This window comes from Lepidochelys kempii, chromosome 14, assembly GCF_965140265.1.
Source record: "Lepidochelys kempii isolate rLepKem1 chromosome 14, rLepKem1.hap2, whole genome shotgun sequence".
NCBI classification, from domain to species: Eukaryota; Metazoa; Chordata; order Testudines; family Cheloniidae; genus Lepidochelys; species Lepidochelys kempii.
The window spans coordinates 2,400,059-2,420,595 of NC_133269.1; the positions used below are offsets into that span (position 1 = coordinate 2,400,059).

General features: G+C 41.9%; 1 protein-coding gene across 6 annotated transcripts in view; it reads left to right on the forward strand.

The window, feature by feature from the left end:
* Window positions 1-20,537, forward strand: part of RPTOR (regulatory associated protein of MTOR complex 1) — a 311,995-nt gene that overhangs the window by 51,721 nt on the left and 239,737 nt on the right. The window lies entirely within an intron of this gene.

Sequence of the window (20,537 nt, forward strand, 5' to 3'; positions counted from 1 at the left end):
CTCTTTTCTGTAATGAAAATGTTCTTGGTACATTTCTGCAACCTCAGCTACTTGGAATGTGTATCTCTTGGCTCGCACTACTAAGTGGGAGCCAAGAGATACACATTCCATTTCTTAATGTTTTGGGTGGAACAAACTAATAATCTTGTAAGGCCTGTAGCTAATATATGTTCCTGATTTTGCTGAGAGGTACTTTTAGGGTTCAGTCACTGACTGTTAACTCTGCCTCCTAATGCAGTGGTTCTTAACCTGTTTACCACTGTGTGCCGCATATGCAGCTCTTAGTGTTATGTGGGATGCATCCCACACTAGTGTGTGTGTGTATAATATATATACACACACACACACACACACACACACACTCTCTCTCTCTCTCTCTCTCTCTCTCTCTCTCTCCCCCCCCCCCCCCCCCCCCACCTACCTACTTACCTGGCTCTGAGGGTGTCACGTGGGCCGCAGCTGTGTACTGATTGGTCCGCAAGTGGGCTGTGGGTTGAGAATCACTGGCCTAATGTATGGCAGGCATATATTTTAGAAATGAAAATGTAATGAAGATTTGATCATAATGGCATAAAGCAGGTGACAAATAGCCAGCAGCTTGCAGCTGTCTTTTCATTCCTTACTTTAAAATCACTTTTGAACCTTGGGTAAATTTCTTCGCTTCCTGATATTTCAGTGCTCAACATTTTAGGAGCCTCATTAAGGCTCATGAGGATGGAAGTGTATCATTTAATTTTTAAAAAAATAAAATTTTAAAACCTATTGAGTTATCCCCAGCATCATTAATTTCCTAGTTTGTCCTGTCCATGTCCTTTTCTACATGTCTTATGTTAGACTGTGAACTATTTGGGGCAAAATATCTTCCTCCTTATGTACTGTACAGCATTGAGCACATTGTCATTGTTACACATTAACTTCTCAATATGAAATGCATTTTATGTGACCTGGTTTGTTCAGAGGAGAAGCAGCTTTACCAGTTGGGTTTGACTAAAATTTATGTTGTGCTTTATATCTTATACTGGTGGTTGAAATTGTTTTATTTCCTTATGTTTGTGAACTTAGTCCTTCATGGTTATTGTTTCATCTTTTCCTTTTAACTCATATTTTCAATATTTTGATCAGCATCTTTGAGGTTCATATAACTTATGAGGGGACTGCTGTGCTTCCTGCCTGCTATACTGCCAATCTTATTGTTTCATGTACAAAATCAATCTACTGTTTTTATTTTTTTTTGGCTGAAATCTTCATCAGTGGATGGTTTCAGAGTAACAGCCGAGTTAGTCTGTATTCGCAAAAAGAAAAGGAGTACTTGTGGCACCTTAGAGACTAACCAATTTATTTGAGCATGAGTGGATGGTTTAGGAGCATGTCTTGAAATCTGGAAAATGTCTTTGGTATTTTGTTCCACTCAAAGCAGCGATGCTTGCTGAGAAGGACTTTGCCTTGGTTTTAGAAATGCCCTCAGGTAGTTTTAATCAGTCATTCTAGTTAAAATCTAATTGGTTATGCGTTGACATGAGGATGTTTCATAATTAATTATTTCTATATAATTTATAAAATCAATATAGATAATACATTTTGTTTTTTGTTTGGTCCTTGAGCCATGAGGCACCCAGTCTTGCTGTTTTCATGGCAGGCATCTCTTCCTGAAGACATTTTTGTTCTTTGTAAGGTCTTTGTTCAAGGTGATAGGTAGGTATCTGTTAAGTTTTTTAGTACCTTTATCTAGCTTGGCTTTCGTGGTGAGGGTATTCTTCCATTGGAGCAGAAATGGTTCCCTTGGAGTACAGTTGCTGTAGGAGTCCTGTTCCATCTTGTTCTGTCCTCCATAGGTTCTCATACCACACTCATCACCATAGTACGTGAATGCCTTTCAGTAGTGCATTAAGTAATGCAATTAAACATCTGTCACATGGCATGTGTTCTCTCATTGGGTATGTCTACACTGCAATTAAAAACTCTCTTGGCTAGCCTGTGCCTGTTGACTTGGGCTTAGGTTGTGGGGCTGTTTAATTCCAATTTGGACTTCAGGGCTGGGGCTGCCGCCTGAGCTCTGGGACCATCCTACCTCACAGGATCTTAGAGTCTGGGCTTCAACCCAAGCCCGGAAGTCTACACTGCAATTAAACAGCCCCTGAGCCCATGCCCTGAGTCAGCTGTCAAGGTCAGCTTTTGGTGTCTAATTGCAGTGTAGACATGCCCATTGTTCCCCCAAGCGAAGAAGTGTATGCAGTTTTATTTTGGTAGCGTTTTTGGTAGGGTGGTTTTTGATATTAAATATACAGGTTGCTGTGTGTGTGTGTGTGTGTGTGTTAGAGAAGGCAAAGTCAAAGAAATGCACCTTGCACCTGCAGTGGAAGATGGTGAGGTTTGTGACAGTCATTCATTCTTGGGCTGGTTCATTCCACAGTCTTAGAGCAGCCCCCATGTAAGTAGTCTCCAGCACAGAAGATCTTTACCCTTATTGTAGAGAATTCCATTGTGTCAGAAGAGCAAAGTTATTGCCCACAGTCTACCTTTTCTGATACACTAAAGAAAAGTGACAAGTTTAGTAGAGGATGTAGAAGGTATAGTGAAACTAGGCAGCCTTTCAATCCATTATCATAGTTCCTACATTTTCTGTCTCAAAGCCAGAGAAACAGTAACATTTGAGCAGAGATAATTAATCTATTCAGAACAGTCTCTACCTGTTAATAGCGTTTAATTTTCCTATTATTTCATGGTGACGGGCTGGGAGTGAACAGCCAGATCTACAGATCACTTTCTCTATACAACTGTTTTTAGTTAAGTATTAAATGGATGTGTGTTTTTGCATCAGCATTTCATTCTTTTAATAGGTATTTGTTTGAGGGCCCTGTCTTAGTTGTAACTCAAAATGTATTTAAGACAGGTTAATTTTCTTTTTACATTTTCATTTTGGGTATACTGGAAACTTTCTCTTTTGATTCCCCTTTTTCAGGTAAAGGGTTTCATAATTTTTGTGTTGCACAGAAAACCCAATTTCATAGGCCTCTTCCTTTAACTGTTTTCTTTGAGCTCTTATGTAACTTGTAGTATTATAAGGTTACTTAAAAGGGGTGTGCCATCTGGAGTGAGAGACAGGTTTGACTACAAGGTCCTCCTGAGTACTGACAAGAGTATGCCCTGTGTGTGAAACATCAAAATAGTTGTAATGAGTGACACTGGTTATTACACATGATTGCATTTATTACATTTTCTCTCTTTTACCAGAAGAAGTTGGTCCAATAAAAGATATTACCTCACCCATCTGGTCTCTGCATTTATTAAGTAATGGAATTTTAAATTTTCATAGTACAGGTCACGTCAGGTATCTTCCATTTCAACAGTAATTGGGGAAATTAATGCTCTAGAACACATCTGATGTAAAACTCATAATATACTGTGTGGAATCTAACAGTAGACCAGTAAAACACCTTGGTGCACAGTAAAAACAAACGTGTCTATGCTGTTTTCATAACTGAGCCCATGGTACTGGAGACTGGTGAACAGGCCTCTGTAGCAGCAGGTACTCTGTGTGTGGGAAGACCTCATGCTGCCTTGTAGAGTTTGCACAAAACATGAGGCAATTACTGAGCTCAGATGTTTGTGTGCAAGGTGCCTGGCTCTTAAAAGTAAATCACAGCCCTTTGAAACATTGCAAAGCTAAACACGTACCACTTTATTGCACTCTACAGGGCTCTTGAGTTTTCTGCAGTAATAAAGCGAACTTGATGTAACATCTGCAATAAAACAATAGGAACATTATTGAATTTCCTAGATCTTTGATGTAAATATTAATAGATCTAGTTTTGTCTCTTTTGCGGTTTTTGACATGGCTGGAGATTTGGGGGAGGAAAGAAGACTTGGAAAGGGAAAAATTTGGCAAACTGAAATAAGGCCAGGTCATTAAAACCTTCTGAGAGAGCTAGCTTTGTGGAGCTGCCTGTGTGAACTAGGAAACACCTGTTGATATCTTTCATATAGTGCAGGCATAAATAGTGCTAATTAACTGTATGCTGACCACTGAACACCTAGGATCATCTTCCCAGTACAGTTCTTAAGATTTATCATCCAAGAATTATCACAGGACATCACTGCCAGTGCAGTCTTGTTTGTCTGATGTCCTTCATAGGATGTTGTTTGAATCAATGTCTAGGAAATTATTGGTCTGAAAAAAATACAAATACATTAGGCAGAAATCCTGAAGAGGGGCAAGCTTGAAAATTCTATTTGTTTCTGGTTGCTTCCAGGCTGTGTCTGGTACATATTTCCTTGCCAGGTCTTATTGAGCCCCTTCCTAAATAATTTATCAGTTTGCCATTGCTTGAAGTATTTCTTCTGATTAAATTTAAGACTTTTGCTTTATTGCTGTGTAGCTATATAAATTTGTATGCTGCAGGAGGGGAAAAACACTTCAGCCGTTGTTTCATCTGCAAAATACTGAGGTTAAATAACATTTCAGTCATTTCATTGCAAGTCTCAAATGAAAGTTTTATTGGGAAAAGGGAGTAGGAGATTACAAAGCTGCGGGCGTACAGTGAAGAATTTCTCTCTCCGAAGAATTTTCGTCACAAATTAGAATGTTGGCAGTTCAGGATGGAGATAATTTAGGTGGTGGTGAAAAAAATGAATTGGGGAAAAAGCAGCCTTTTCTATACACTGCCACCCTCCTTTCCTGGAGCAAAATACTTGATAGGTTTACTTTACAAATTCTTCATGTACTCAGTAAAAAATATTTAGATGAGAGAAACTGATCAAACTTAAACGGTATCTATCTGTATGTGTTCTTCCCTTCCTTCCCCTCACAGGGTACTGCCACCATCATAAAAGTAATGATAGGGAATAGTCAATTACACCTCGGCCTATGTGTGATGGCAGAGTGTGGTGAAGGTTTCAATTTTGCTGAGTGAGATGATGATTGGTGTTGGCAACAGTGCATATACACCAGGAAAATCCATCATGCAGTGCAAAAGGGATGAACTTCCTTTAGCTTAGTTCCCTGTGTGAAAAATCGAGACATAGTCAAGCATGCAGTAACGTGGGAACAATAGACATCTAATTGTTGACAGCACTACTGCAGTGATGAGTTTCACAAATATGCAGACGCTACTGTGGCCCCCTTCTGTACAGAGCCTACTGCTACATGAATCAAAAATTGGAAGTCCATCTAAGCACAGCCTGAGGCTTGAGTTCTTGTTTAAAGGTTCTGAAGAATTTTTGTGACAGAGATAGATGATTGTGTAGCAGAGGGGGTCATGTGGGAGGGTGAGATAGAAGGGCAGCTTGCTACAGTCACGCTTTACAATTTAGTATTCCTTTTCTGATGACCTTGCATGAGAGAACACAAATGTTTTTCTGTAACCTCTTGGCTGGACTCCCCTGAATCGGGCTAGAACTGCCTGGGTATAAAAAGCACTAATTCCCCATTGTAGTTTGGCTGTTAAGCATGGAGCATTACACAGAAACTGCATTGTAAAAAGTCTTCCCGTGGTCACTGACAGGTTCTCATAAGGGTGCTGAATATCACCCCTTGCTCTGGTTGTAATGATCAGCTCTTCAGCTGCCTGGATTCTATCCTTCCCTGGACACTGAGGTCTGCTTACTTCATATTGTGTATGTATTTGTGACAAATTGTAAATGAGGATGTGTAGCCAGAGGCAAAATTGTAGGCTGGATGGCACACAGTTTACATAATTCAGGATCTGATGTGAAGTAGTTTGCAGCATATGCTCATTAAATTTGCATGAATTTAGATTTTTTTTCTATTTGATTGACTGTGGTTTTTAATACTTTTTTGTCTTTTAACTCCAAACTGCTCAGAATACTCAGAATAATGTTGGCTCCAATATATGTTTTGTTTGAATTTCACCCTTGTTTTAACAATGCTCTGCGATTCTGCAGTATAGTCACTATTCAGAGACTCTGAATTGTGCTCCTGAACCAGACGCTTCTGCAATACCATACTTTATTCCCACACAGTAACTTCCTCAACTCCCTACAGGCCAAAAAGTGATGTTTAACAAGTGTTCCTGAATAAAGGTCAGGTTGACAAACCTAGTTTAAAATAATTCTTCACATTCCTGTACTGCCACTGCGTCACATTAGTGACCCACAGAAGATGAAATCTCATCTGTCCGCGCTACCTTATCATAACTAGACTGAGCAATTTGACCTTTTAAGAACTTTTGTGTGTGTGTGTGCGTGCAGTGTGGCACTCATTACTACTGTGCTGAGTACCCTAAAATGCTACAGCTATATACTAGTAGGGCTTTGCACAGCCATCTGGAAGGCTGAAATTCAGGAGCGTGTGCAATTCCCTCGTACTCCCTGGCAATGATGAACGTACAGCAGAGGCAGTAAGCTTGATCAAACAGGGAAGAGTGCTCTCATAGACTCCAAGGCCAGAAGGGATTGTCATGTTCAGCTAGTCTGACATCCTGCATAGCATTGGCCGTAGAACTTCCCCCCCCAAATAATTCCTAGAGGACATCTTTTGGAAAAACATCCAATCTTGATTTAAAAATCAAGTGGTGGAGGATTCACCATGAGCCTTGGTAAATTGTCCCAATGGTTAATTATCATAGAATCATAGAATATCAGGGTTGGAAGGGACCTCAGGAGGTCATCTAGTTCAACCCCCTGCTCAAAGCAGGACCAATCCCCAACTAAATCATCCCAGCCAGGGCTTTGTCAAGCCTGACCTTAAAAATATCTCAGGAAGGAGATTCCACCGCCTCCCTAGGTAACGCATTCCAGTGTTTCACCACCCTCCTAGTGAACAAGTTTTTCCTAATATACAGCCTAAACTTCCCCCACTGCAACTTGAGACCATTACTCCTTATTCTGTCATCAGCTACCACTGAGAACAGTCTAGATCTATCCTCTTTGGAACCCCCTTTCAGGTAGTTGAAAGCAGCTATCAAATCCCCCCTCATTCTTCTCTTCTGCAGACTAAACAATCCCAGTTCCCTCAGCCTCTCGTCATAAGTCATGTGTTCCAGTCCCCTAATCATTTTTATTGCCCTCCGCTGGACTCTTTCCAATTTTTCCACATCCTTCTTGAAGTGTGGGGCCCAAAACTGGACACAGTACTCCAGATGAGGCCTCACCAATGTTGAATAGAGGGGAACGATCACGTTCCCCTGATCCTCACTGTTAACAACTTACACTTTATTTCCAGTTTGAATTTGTCTAGTTTCAATTTTATACCTTTTTCTGCTAGACTGAACAGTCCATTATATTAAATATCTGTTTCCTATGTAGATACATACAGACTAATCAAGTCACCCTTTAGTCTTCTCTATATTAAGCTAAATAGATTGAACTCCTTGAGTCTGTCACTATAAGGCATGTTTTCTAGTCTCATAGACTCATAGATATTAAGGTCAGAAGGGACCATTATGATAATCTAGTCTGACCTCCTGCACAATGCAAGCCACAGAATCTCATCCACCCACTCCTGCAATAAACCTCTCACCTATGTCTGAGTTATTGAAGTCCTCAAATCGTGGTTTAAAGACTTCAATCTTTAGTCCTTTAATCATTCTTGTGACTCTCCTCGGAACCCTGTGCAATTTATCAGCATACTTCTTGAGGATATTGTCCAAGAGTGGCCCCTTTGGAGTTGGTGTTGACCAGCTTGTTGGCCAGATTTGTTATAATTTAGGGCCTCAGAAGCAAGAAGGAGATGGAATTATTAAGGCAAACCGACTTTGTGAAGGTTGGTGTACTGATCTTAGTATCATGTTTGCAACACTTGGACTCCTCTAGTTCCAATTCCAGAAGGTGACCCATCTCTTTGTTCTTCTGACTGAGGTCCTTTCTGCTCTGTATGCACTCTAAAGATCCCATGGCGGTATTTGTAGGACGAGGAAAGGGTTTGCTGCCCCAGTGTTCTGGGGCAAAATTTCTTTCTTCATAGATTTTCAGTACAGGAACTCCTCACTTAAAGTCGTCCCGGTTAATGTTGTTTCATTGTTACGTTGCTGATCAATTAGGGAACATTTCTCATTTTAGTTGTGCAATGCTCCCTTGTAACGTGGTTTGGGAGCCGCCTGCTTTGTCCACTGCTTGCAGGAAGAGCAGCCCGTTGCAGCTAGCTGGTGGTGGTTGGAACCAGGGTGGACCGGCAGCCCCTCTATTAGCTCCCCGCTCTCCTAAGTTCCCTGTGCAGCAGCTGCCCAGCAGGCTATCCATTGCCGGCAGTTCAGCTGTCCCTCCCCACCACTGTCATGTGCTGCTCCTGCCCTCTGCCTTGGAGTTGCTCCCCAAGACTCCTGCTTGCTGTGTGTGGGGGGAGGGGAAGAAGATGGGGGCTAATGTCAGGGTGTCCCCCTCCCCCCTGCTCCTGCACCCGGCTTACCCCATCTTCCATAGAGCAGGAGGGACATATGGATGGAGGGGGTTGCTGTCCAGTCTCAGCTTGGTGATCCAATTAACAAAGCAGTGTACTTCTGACCCCATTCTTCATACTTAAAGGGGAAATGCGCATCTCTATCTCTCAAAGACACACAGGGTTGTGTGTCTGTCTCTGTCTGCCCTCCCTCCTTTTCTGCTGCCTTGTAGAGTATGAGAGTTAACCCTTGAGGGCTCAGCCAATTGCTAGTTCATCATTTGGTAGTAAGGCATTCCCTAGGAAATATCCCACCCTCCGACTCCTCCCCCTCAACTGAGCTTCACAATCATCATCACTGTGTACCAGTATTAAATTGTTTGTTTAAAACTTACACTGTGTGCCTGTGTGTGTGTATGTATGAATATGTACATATGTCTCTCTCTCTCTGTGTGTGTGTGTGTATGTATGTTTATGTAGTCTTTTGTCTGGTGAAAAAAATTTCCCTGGAACCCAACCGCCTCATTTACATTAATTCTTATGGGGAAATTGGATTCGCTTAACATCGTTTCACTTAAAGTCGCATTTTTCAGGAATGTAACTACAACGTTAAGTGAGGAATTCCTGTATCTTGATTGCTGCTCTTTATTCCTGAGGTGATTGCATTTTACTGGTGATATATCTAAATTTTATTCTGTGCTTGTGTGTGGCTTTTTATTCTTGTTTTTTCTGTTTTGCTTTGTTTTTTGAGTTAAGTTTGGTTTATGAAGGTGCTAACACTTGGTTTATTATGTATGGGAAACAGTCATGCTGGAGTGAGATTTTAGTGCCATTGTTTGAGGGTGGATTATTTAACTTTGACATTCTTTTTTATTTGATACACTTAGCGGCCATGGCAAAAATAATTGTTTGTAAATAAAATAACTGTACCACTTTGAGAGTCTACCAAAATGTTTATTTTTAAAAAATGCCGTGTGATTGAATAAATAAACCAAAAATGTGTTAGCTTAGTGGTTCGCGGTGCGTCTGGAAAAGGCACCTGCTGTGGATGAGCAATGGAGAGCTGGCTAGTGACATGGTTCTGGGTGTTTTCCTTGTTTCCTGCCATTGCTTTTGAAGTTGCCACACAGAGGTTAATGTTGACTGTCAATGGGAAGGGAGTTAATGGAGATATAGTCTTGGGACTCAGAAGTAGACTACATTATGAAAAAGTCTGTGAGCCTGTTAACTTACAGGTTGGCAATCACAAAGAATAAGTGAGGAAAGTCAAACTTGGTTCACTTTCTTTTTATTCACCTGGAATATAAAATCCCCATCTTTTTCTTTTTTTGGTAGGGGAGTGTGTGAAAATTCAATGAGCAGAACTGATTTAGGAACTCTCCTTGTTTCCTATGCAGTTCATCTGTGTACTTGATCCAGACTTCCTCACTTTTTTCCTCCTGGGCCCACAAGCTTTTCTAGGCAGTGACTCTAAAGTTGCAGTAACGCTAGCCAGCTTTAGGCTCTGACGACATTGGCGCTTTACAGTGCTGCACCTTTCTCGCTCAGGAGTGTGGAAAAAACACCCCCAAGCACAGGAAGTTACAGCGCTGTAAAGCGCCAGTGTAAACAGTGCCCTAGCGCTGGGAGCTAATCCCCTCGTGGAGGTGGAGTACCAGGAGCGCTGGGAGAGCTCTCTCCCAACGCTGGCGCACGACCACACTCGCGCTTCAAAGCGATGCCACGGGAGCGCTCCCCCCGGCAGCGCTTTGAAGTTTCGAGTGTAGCCATACCCTTAGACACCTCTTTTGTTACATTGACTTGAAGCATCTCGTCTCATCCAACAGTAGTAGTGTGTATTCTGTGGACTATGAGAATTGTGTTTGTGTTTTACTTTGATCACCAAAACGAAGGCATTAAGATAACCAATATTCATTTTGATCATGCTGATGCAACAGAGACCATAAAAGCGAAAGCTCTTCAGTTCATTGTCCGATCTCAAAGAGAGAGGGTGCACTACTGGGCTTTGTGATTGCAAGTCACTGAACAAATCCTATATTAAACTTCTGGACAGTCGAACATCAAACTCCTTTTTAACAATTGCACTGCAATATAATAGCCTATGGAAAATAACAGAATTTTTTTTATGTAGCTTGTGGTTACTGTTTTTTGGCTCTCTCTGGAAGTTTAGCATTTTTTAGCTCCACACTTAAAATCAGGTTTCAGAGTAACAGCCCTGTTAGTCTGTATTCGCAAAAAGAAAAGGAGGACTTGTGGCACCTTAGAGACTAACCAATTTATTTGAGCATAAGCTTTCGTGAGCTACAGCTCACTTCATCGGATGCACCCACACGCTCAGATATCTCTATCCCTGTCCATCATGACTCAACCCTGTTCCAGTGGGTCCAACTGTGGAGAAAAAGGTTAGTTTAATTTCAGTCCTTGCTCCTTGCCTCTGAGTCTGTCAAGTAAGGTGTCGCTCATGCCAACTGATCCGATGAAGTGAGCTGTAGCTCACGAAAGCTTATGCTCAAATTGGTTAGTCTCTAAGGTGCCACAAGTACACTTAAAATTGTGTGTGTGCTTGGTATTCTCAACGCGGTTAGCTGTGGGCAATAATACAACCTGTACTGCAGTTGGAAAGAGCAGCCCCTTACTTGACAGACTCGGATGCAAGGAGCAAGGATTGAAATTAAACTAACCTTTTTCTCCACAGTTGGACCCACTGGAACGGGGTTGAGTCATGATGGACAGGGATAGAGGTATCTGAGCGTGTGGGTGCAAGAGAGAGGAAAGGTTGCATTGCCTCTGTATCAGTTTTGTGGATTGCGGACTTCCATCTGCCATAGTTCATTATCACTAACTTAATGTACAGATTTCAGAAAAAAAATTAAATGGGATGTGCATTTGAGTCTGGGTATTTCCTGTACTTTCAGGCTAACTGGAGTGGCACCACGGTTCAGTGAATATTCTACAATCATTGTTAGAGCGCAGAGCCTGAGTGTGTGTGCTTTCTAAACAAGCACTCCTATCTCTGCGAAGTGAGTAGACATTGGCCCGCGCTGCTTGAGCCTTGGAAGCGAGCCAGTGAAAGGTGTAATGGTGTGAAGCGCTCAGCGAGCGAACTGTTTCAAGTGAGTACACTGAAAAAAGTGTGCAGATGAGCTGCAATCATCATGCTGTCCAGCCTCATGCTTCATTACTCTGTTAGTCGGCTGGGAGAATGCCAGAGCTCCCCAGCCGACTCTTCTCTCTCACAGTGGAAACGTGTGTGAGCAGCAGCCTCTCCTTGTATTCCAGCTGTAGCAGACTTTGCTTCAAAAAGAGTCCAGCAAATAAGTAGATTTAGTGTGTGTCAGGGTTCCTTCCTCACTCTGAACTCTGGGGTACAGAGGTGGGAACCCACATGCAAGACCCCCTAAACTTATTTTTACCAGCTTAGGTTAAAAACTTTCCCAAGGCACAAATTCCACCTTGTCCTTGAACAGTACGCTGCCACCACCAAGTGATTTAGACAAAGAATCAGGGAAAGGACCACTTGGAGTTCCTGTTCCCCCAAAATATCCCCCCAAGCCCTTACACCCCCTTTCCGGGGGAGGCTTGAGAATAATATCCTAACCAATTGGTTACAAAGTGAACACAGACCCAAATCCCTGGATCTTTGGACGCCAAAAAAAAAAAATCAATCAGTTCTTAGAAGAAGAATTTTATTTAAAAAAAAAGAAAAGGCAAAAATCCCTTCTGTAAAATCAGGTTGGAAGATAACTTTACAAGGTAACAAAAGATGCACAAAACATAGAGGAACCCCCTCTAGCCTTAGTTTCAAAGTTAAACCAAAACAGGGATAAACTTCCCTCCAGCAAAGGGAAAATTCACAAGTTGAGAAAACAAAGATAAACTAATACGCCTTGCCTGGCTGTACTTACAATTTCTTTAATATGAGACACTGGTTCAGAATGGTTTGGAGGACATGGATTGATGTCCGGTCCCTCTTAATCCCAAGAGCGAACGAACACAGAAGCAAAGAACCCAAAACAAAGCCCCTCCCCTGGTTTGAAAGTATCTTTTGTCCCCATTGGTTCCTTTGGTCAGGTGCCAACCAGGTTATTTGAGCTTCTTAACCTCTTACAGGTAAGAAGGAATTTTAGGCTTCCCGTATGGTTATGAAATGTGTATCAAAAACAAAAGGAGTTTTTTGTATAAATGTGGTAAAGGAATTGGCCTGGCAAAAGGATCAAGTTCCAGGCCATGGAGGTGAAATACAATAGGAAGATTCCTCATCTGAGGTTAGGTGTGTGTCACAAGGTCAGTGTTCGTCAACCCAGCCAGAGCACATTTAATAAAACTAGCTGCGGAATGAGTAACAGGGAAAGGCTAGTTGTAAAAAAATGTGGTTTTATTCCTTCAGTGAAAGTGCGTTTGTATAAAGGACTATGGCAATGGTAGTTAAAAATGTTTTTTTCACAGTCTGCATTGATTTGGGAGAGGGAGAAAGCTGGGGTCCTGCTACGTTGTTATGGTGGCATCTCTGCCTTTGCACAGAGACTTATACTGCTGCAACTGATAGACATAATTTGGGTGTTTCCATTTAAAGGCTTTTCTTGTATTGAGTTCAGCATTGTTTCTATATCATGTAATAAACTGCCTGAATGATTGTAGGGAGTGGGAGATGTTAATCTGTCTCTGCGATTCAATCACACTAAATTGGGTGGCTTGTCATCTGTGGAACATGTATCCCCCCTCTTTCTGCTTTGTGAAGCCAAGAGCTATGAGGGCCTTTCATACTCCTCATGATAATGAAGGGCCTCAAAACCCAGTCACTGCAAATAAAAAAAAGTTGTTTTCCACCTGCTTTTAACCCTGAGTTAAACAAACATGTGGAAATCATTGAGCACAATATTAATTTTTCTGGTTCAGGTGCTACAATGTAATCACCTTCCTTCCTGATTCCCCCTTTCTCTCCCCTCATTTCTTTGAGATATTTATCTTCGGTAACAGCATGGAGATATTTTGATGCTGAGGGATCTGTATTGAATATTTATTAGAACCACATCTGACTGACCTCCAGTGGAGGAGGAATTGCCTGTGGCAGCCAAGAGTGTTAATCAGGGCAGAAGTGTGGCTGAGTTCAGAGGACCTGGAAGGCAGAAGATAAAACTTGTTCTTAATAGTGGCATTGGGAAGGGTTGCCTAGGCCAAATTTTGGCATTCAAGAACAACTCTGCATCTTCCTTCTCTTTTTAATAATAATTAAGGACTATCTGTTGTTCAGTATTACTGAATGCTGAAGACACAATGTTGCTGCCCAATGTCTTCAGGTCCATTGCCTTATGCTGTTCCCATGTAGATTCTCCATTACTTTTGTTACTGTGGTTTATTAAAGGGCAGACAATGAGATCTCTGGACTCACTTGTCTGAGAGATCTAGAAATGTTATGGCCCTTTACACTCCATTTGGCCTGTATAAATTTTATAAATATACATTTAGTGGCTTGTGTCCTCTTGTCATTGAGCTCAAGTGGGTGGCAAGACCAGGGGGAATAGAGAGATGGGTAAGGAAGGGGTGTCAGGATCGAAGGGGTAGACTCCAGCACTCATTATTGAAATTATAGTAGAACAGTGGCCTGAGGGAATTGGGAAATCAAGTGCTAATCCCAGGTATGCATTGCCTGTTTATGTTAAGTGTTACAGGAAGCGACAAGTTAGGAGTGAGGTAATATCTTTTATTGGACTAATTTCTGTTGGTGAAAGAGAAGCTTTTGAGCCACACAGAGCTCTCAGGTCTGTGTGGCTCAAAAGCTTGTCTCTCTCACCAACAGAAGTTGGTCCAATAAAAGATTCTACCTCATCCGCCTTGTCTCTCTAATATCCTGGGACCGACACAGTTACAACTACACTGAATACATAAAATGGAAGTGTCAATTACAATAATTTAAAATAGTTGACATTTAATCTTTTCTAAGTGACCTGTGCCCAGGAGAGAGATTCTTCAATAGCATCTGTCTGCCATTGCACTTAACTGTACCATTTTTCAGGGAAGATTTTTGTAGCCAGTGTCATGATGTGCTTTGTCTCTTGGAACTGGCATCTACCAATGAATCAAGGTCTTTGGGGAGTTAGGGGAGGGGAAGCAGTTGCTCATATAGTACTTAAAAATTGCATATTTTTTGTGCCATGCCTCAGAGGAAACAGAGATGCTTTTCCGAGTATGTCTGCAGCTGGAGTTGGGCCTGATTCCCAGCTCGCCCAGACATGCTCGTGCTAACTCTCATGGAGCTAACATGCTAAAAATGGTAGTGTAGCCACGATAGCATGGGCACTGGCAAGCGGCAGCACGGGCTAGCTGCCCTAAGTATGTTCCCACTGGGACCAGGCAGAGTGTACTCAGGGCAGCTACCCAATGCCGCGGCTCGCTGCTGCCCATGCTACTGTGGCTACACTACTATGTTTAGCGTGCTCGCTCAATGAGAGTTAGTGCGAGTATGTCTGCGTGCACTGGGAATTGCACCCCAGCTCCAAGTGTTAGACATAGCCTCTAACCAACCCAGGTTTCTTCTTTGTCTCTTCTGATCCCCTGCCAAACAGTTGTCTTAATTTTAAAGTTAATGCAGCCAAGATATTTGAAGCCACATCATTTACCCCTTTCTGCATGTAGTTTGTTGTTGATGCTGTTGTAGCCATCATTAGATATCTCTGGACTTTGATACGGTTTCTGAAGTTTCACTCTCCTTGTGTTGCTTCCCTCGTCCTAATTAACTGGTGTGCTGCCTAGTGTACATCAAAGGCTGAGCATTTCCTGACGAGTAACTAGTTAAGCATGAAAGCTAATTGAATACATGACCTAATTATTGGGTCGTCTCCAAGTCATTGCTCTTTATTTCTGTAGGGTTTTTCTTATACAACCACAGCAAATATTAACTACTATTGCAAGAGAAATCCTGGAGAATTCCCAAGGGAGAAAGTATATGGAAAAAACTTGCCTTTCATCTCCCCAAAGCACGTCTTGGGAAAATCTGATTTTGTTAAACAAGGTTCACAGTTATATACCTTGGTCTGCTATCAGATGCTGTCACAAGATTGCAAAGCTTTTATTATTTTATTTGCTAAGGCCTACTGAATTTAAAGAACATGATAAAGGCATTTTATCAGTAATGTATGTTCTGGTGAGGCTTGACAATATAGACTATTGCTCTTTTCATAGATTCATAGATATTAAGGTCGGAAGGGACCATTATGATCATCTAGTCCGACCTGCACAACGCAGGCCACAGAATCTCACCCACCCACTCCTGCGAAAAACCTCTCTCCTATATCTGAGCTATTGAAGTCTTTAAACCACGATTTGAGGACTTCAAGGTGCAGAGAATCCTCCAGCAAATGACCCATGCCCCATGCTACAGAGGAAGATGAAAAACCTCCAGGGCGTCTTCCACGGTGGCACGGTATCAAACACCTTACTTAGATCCACTACGTTTCCTTTGTCTAAAAAATCTGTTACTTTCTCAAAGAAGGAGATCAGGTTGGTCTGGCACGATCTACCTTTTGTAAAACCGTGTTGTATTTTGTCCCATTTACCATTGACGTCAATGTCCTTAACTACTTTCTCCTTCAAAATTTTTTCCAAGACCTTGCATACTACAGATGTCAAACTAACAGGCCTGTAGTTACCTGGATCACTTTTTTTTTCCTTTCTTAAAAATAGGAACTATGATAGCAATTCTCCAATCATATGGTGCAACCTCTGAGTTTAGAGATTCATTAAAAATTCGTGCTAATGGGCTTGCAATTTCCTGTGCCAATTCCTTTAATATTCTTGGATGAAGATTATCTGGGTCTCCCGATTTAGTCCCATTAAGATGTTAGAGTTTCGCTTCTACCTCAGATATGGTAATATCTACCTCCATATCCTCATTCCCATTTGTCATGCTACTATTATCCCTAAGATCCTCTTTATCCTTATTAAAGACTGAGGCAAAGTATTTGTTTAGATATCGGGCCATGCCTAGATTATCCTTGACCTCCACTCCATCCTCAGTGTTTAGCCGTCCCACTTCTTCTTTCTTTGTTTTCTTCTTATTTATATGGCTATAGAACCTTGTACTTTGCAAGGTCCAACTCTACTTGACTTTTAGCCTGTCTCACTTTATCCCTACATGTTCTGACCTCAATAAGGTAGCTTTCCTTGCTGATCCCTCCCATCTTCCACTCTCTGTATGCTTTCTGCTTTTTCTTAATCACCTCTCTCAGATGCTTGCTCATCCAGCTTGGTCTACAACTCCTGCCTATGAATTTTTTCCCCTTTCTTGGGATGCAGGATTCTGATAGCTTCTGCAGCTTTGATTTAAAGTAATCCCAGGCCTCCTCTGCCTTTAGATCCATGAGTTCTTCAGTCCAATCCACTTCCCTAACTAATGTCCTTAATTTTTGAAAGTCAGCCCTTTTGAAATCAAAAACCCTAGTCGCTGATTTATTTTTTTTAATCCTTCCATTTAGTTTGAACTGAATTAGCTCATGATCACTTGAACCAAGATTGTCCCCTACAACCATTTCTTCTATGAGGGCCTCACTACTCACCAAAACCAAATCTATGGCATCCCCTCTAGTCGGTTCAGCAACTACATTATGAAGGAATCCATCAGCTGTCGCATCTAGGAAAATCTGAGCCCTATTATTATTACTAGCACTCGTCCTCCAGTCTATATCTGGGATGTTAAAGTCTCCCATGATCACTCAGTTTCCATTAGTTTTTACTTCATTAAAAACGTTAAAGAGGACTCTATCTATATCCAAATCAGATCCCGGCGGTCTATAGCACACCCCAAGCACTATCCCAGGGGAGGCTCTAGTCGTTTTCTTCCCCAATGTAATTTTTGCCCAGACGAACTCTGTCTTATTCATTCCATCGCTTCTTATTTCTTTACATTCTACCTCATCCTTGATAGACAATGTTACTCCACCACCTCTACCTTTATTTCTGTCTTTCCTAAACAGCACATGCCCTTCGATACCCGTACTCCAGTCACGACTCCTATGCCACCAGGTCTCTGTTATACCTGTAATATCTGGTTTCCCTTCCTGCACCAGTAGCTCTAGTTCCTCCATTTTGTTACCCAGGCTCCTCGCACTGGGGTACAAACATCTTGCTGTTTGGCCTCGCTCGCGTTCTGTATCCGATTAGGCACGGTCATTCTACAGCCAGTAGAACCTATTAGACTGGTATCCACGCTGCCCTTCCTCCTTATATACATTCTCCTACCCACGGCTGTATCCTTTCTTACTTTGTTTTCTTCCCTCTCAATGCTAAAATCCGGCATGGAGATTACCTGGACATCTCCCAACCATCTCCCCCAAATTCCTAGTTTAAAGCTCTCTTAATCAGTTGTGCCAACCTCCATCCTAGAAGTCTATTTCCTTCCCTATTCAGATGAAGTCCATCCCAAGAGAACTGTCCTCTGTCCATGAATGCCTCCCAGTGGCCATACATCCCAAAGCCCTCCTTATAGCACCACTGCCTAAGCCATCTGTTGATAGTCATCATCTTGTCACACCTTTGTTGCCCTTCTCTAGGAACAGGCAGAATCCCACTAAAGATCACCTGAGCCTCAATTTCCTTAAGTGTCTTCCCCAGCCTAGCATAGTCTCCCTTCATACGTTCCAGTGAGAATCTAGCTGTATCATTTGTTCCCACATGAAGGATAATTAGGGGATTCTTTCCATCTCCCTTTAGGATCCTTTTCAACCTCAGGTCTACATCCCATATCTTAGCACCTGGAAGACAGCACACCCTTCTATTCTCTGGATCAGCTCTGGTTACAGGCCTGTCTATTCTTTTCAGTAAAGAGTCCCTGCTCACACAGACCTGCCTTTTCCTGGTGACGGTGCTATTCTCCAGTCTATCCCCTGTTCCCTCTGGCTGCAAGTTCTTTCCATTTCTATTCTCCCTTGTAATCCTCTTCAACCCATCCTGTATCCTGAAGCTCATATTTGGTGTAGCCTGCATTGACCCTTCCCCTTTTCCTTTAGGACTAGCCGCTTTTCTCTTCTTCCTTGCCCTTCCACCTTCAGTGACTACCTGCTGAGCCCCTTCTTCATTTTCCAACTCTGCAAACCTGTTCTTGAGCTCTGTTTCTCCTTCACTAGCCCGTCTTTTCCTCTGCCTGGTTCTTTTAGTCACTTGCTTCCACTGACCACTTTCCTTACCCAGTCTCCCCTCAGAATTCCTCAGTCCTGATTTCATCTGCAAGTCTGAGCTTTTCCCTTCAGATACCTCATGTCTTTGCTCCATAATCTGCTCAAACCCCTTTCTAAACTCAACCAGACTTTCCAGCTGCATCTCCAAACCTCGGATCTTTACTTCCATCAGCTCTATCAGACAGCATTTCATGGAGACAAAACTCTTACCAGGTGCCCCCTCCAGGATCATGTACATACCACAGCTTCCACATCCACTCATCTTCATTGTGTCTTCCACTACATGGGTCACTCCCACTGCTGCCTCTGTATCTGTCATACTGCCTTCCCACTAAATCCTGTTAATCTGGGAAACACAAACCACCCCAAAACAACCCCACCCACAGCAAAAACAAACCCCAAACAAGCAGCACAAGACAAACTCCCCTTACAAACGCCCACTGAAACTCCCCTGTTGACAGCTCTGTTCGCTAGCTCCTGTGCCTCTACAGCGGTCTGATTAATCTTGCCAAAGATTTGAGTTTTCAGTTGTCAGTAAGGAAAAGTCAGCTTTCTGAATTAGAAGAGGGCTTTGATTTGTTTTCCCAATTAATTATGTGAGCATTTATTACAATAAGGAGTATGTTTAAGTTAAAGCAGCTTTTTGAAAAGTAGCAGACTTTCCCAGTCACTAGATAACTCAGCCAGTCAGCTGTTGGACAATGCTGACTGCCTGTCATATACATTCTCTTTAGAGACCATAGCTGAGTCACTGCTAAATTGAGGATCTGAAATGGTCTAGTGCTATTCTTGGACAAATCACAAACAACTCCTTTGCAAATAGCAAATTCTTTCAGATTTGCATTTTAAGAAGGGTTCACTTTGGCAAGGAACAGCTCAGAAGATAATCCACTTCTTCCCATTTAGTGTCTTGGTATCTTACTTTTGGGGAAAATGGATTCACCTCACAGTAGCGGGGGATTATGAGGCTTAATTAATGTTGATAAAGTGCTTTCAGTTCATCAAATGGAGGATGGAATAATAACAAAATAAAGTGATTAATTTTGGAATGCTCTATCAAAGTGTAGAAGCCTAGTGGTCCTGCATGTCTCTTATTTTGTCTCAGTACTGACTTTGGCTTTCATATGTGAAGGCTCCATCCTCAGTAAGAGCAACAATTCTTCTGGTAGGATCTCGGAATCAGAGAGGAACCAGGTTTGGGTTGTATCTGTCTGTGCTAATGCTAGGCATGTAGCCCAGCACTCAGTGAGCAAGAAGTCAGCACCTATCCAGACTTTTTATTCTTTTACAGTTTCACTGGAACAATAGAAAAAGACAAGAATCAAAGGCTCACAGTTAAGAGCCCAGCATCAACTTTAACTCTGGCCCTTTCCACACAACTCTATTTACTTTTGGAATGACCCTCATGAGCTATCATTTGAAACTTGAGTATTCCCAATTATGATTAGATGCTGTTTACTGGGAGGACTTTACTGGGGTCTGTTATTAGTGACTTGGATAGTGAAGTAAAGAAGATGCATATAAAATATGCAGACACCAAGCTAGGAGGGGTTGCAAGCACTTTGTCAAGGTCATTTTGAATTCTAATTCTGTCCTCCAAATTGGAGAATAGGTCTGAAATCACCAAGATGAAATTCAGTGAAGACAAATGCAGTGTACTACATTTAGGAACAAAAAACCCAACAAGTGTCATTTGTAAGACACAAGAGATAATTGTCCCACTCTACTTGGCATTGGTGAGGCCTCAGCTAGTGTAGTGTGTCCAATTTTGGGTTCCATATTTCAAGAAAGAGGTGGAAAAATTTGAGAGAGTACAGAGGAGAGCAAAATATGATAAAAAGTGTATCATGACCTATAACTAAAGATTTTTTTTTTAAAAGGCATGTTTAAAAAAAAGAAGACTGAGAAGGACATAAAAAGAAAAGGAGTACTTGTGGCACCTTAGAGACTAACAAATTTATTTGAGCATAAGCTTTCGTGAGCTACAGCTCACTTCATCAGATGAAAGCTTATGCTCACGAAAGCTTACGCTCAAA